Raw genomic sequence first — 478 nt, 5'->3', positions numbered from 1 at the left:
GATTTGCACTTATATTGCCTTTTGCTTAACCTTTTACCTTGGTAGTATGAGACTGGTGATGTGTCTTTCCCAGGTGTAGCGAATGTGATTTTTAAAGAACCCACGCGATTAGGTCATCTTTCCCGAGAAAAGTTGTGAAGTGGGAAAATCTTGACAGAATTATTCTATGGAAGTGCACAATAATGTAAAAAACAATCAGTAAAGGTTTTAGTTATGAGGCGTTTATATCCCTATAAAAAGAAAAGTATACACATTTTAAGCGGACTGCAAAATGCGAAAGGAATTATTAAACAACAGGGAAAACCATTTTTTTGGCTAAAAAGAGGGTTATGCATATTCAAAGCATAAATACCGTTGACAAGACTCAAAAGTTTGGAATGTCTTGCTCATATGGGCACTTTCTAATCTTGTCTGATCAGATTTTCCCTCTCAATAAACTCTTAGTTAGTATTTTGGAAAACAAAATTTACTAAATGAG

This window comes from Penaeus monodon, chromosome 15, assembly GCF_015228065.2.
Source record: "Penaeus monodon isolate SGIC_2016 chromosome 15, NSTDA_Pmon_1, whole genome shotgun sequence".
Taxonomy (NCBI): domain Eukaryota; kingdom Metazoa; phylum Arthropoda; class Malacostraca; order Decapoda; family Penaeidae; genus Penaeus; species Penaeus monodon.
Note: the sequence above shows the minus strand (reverse complement) of the source record.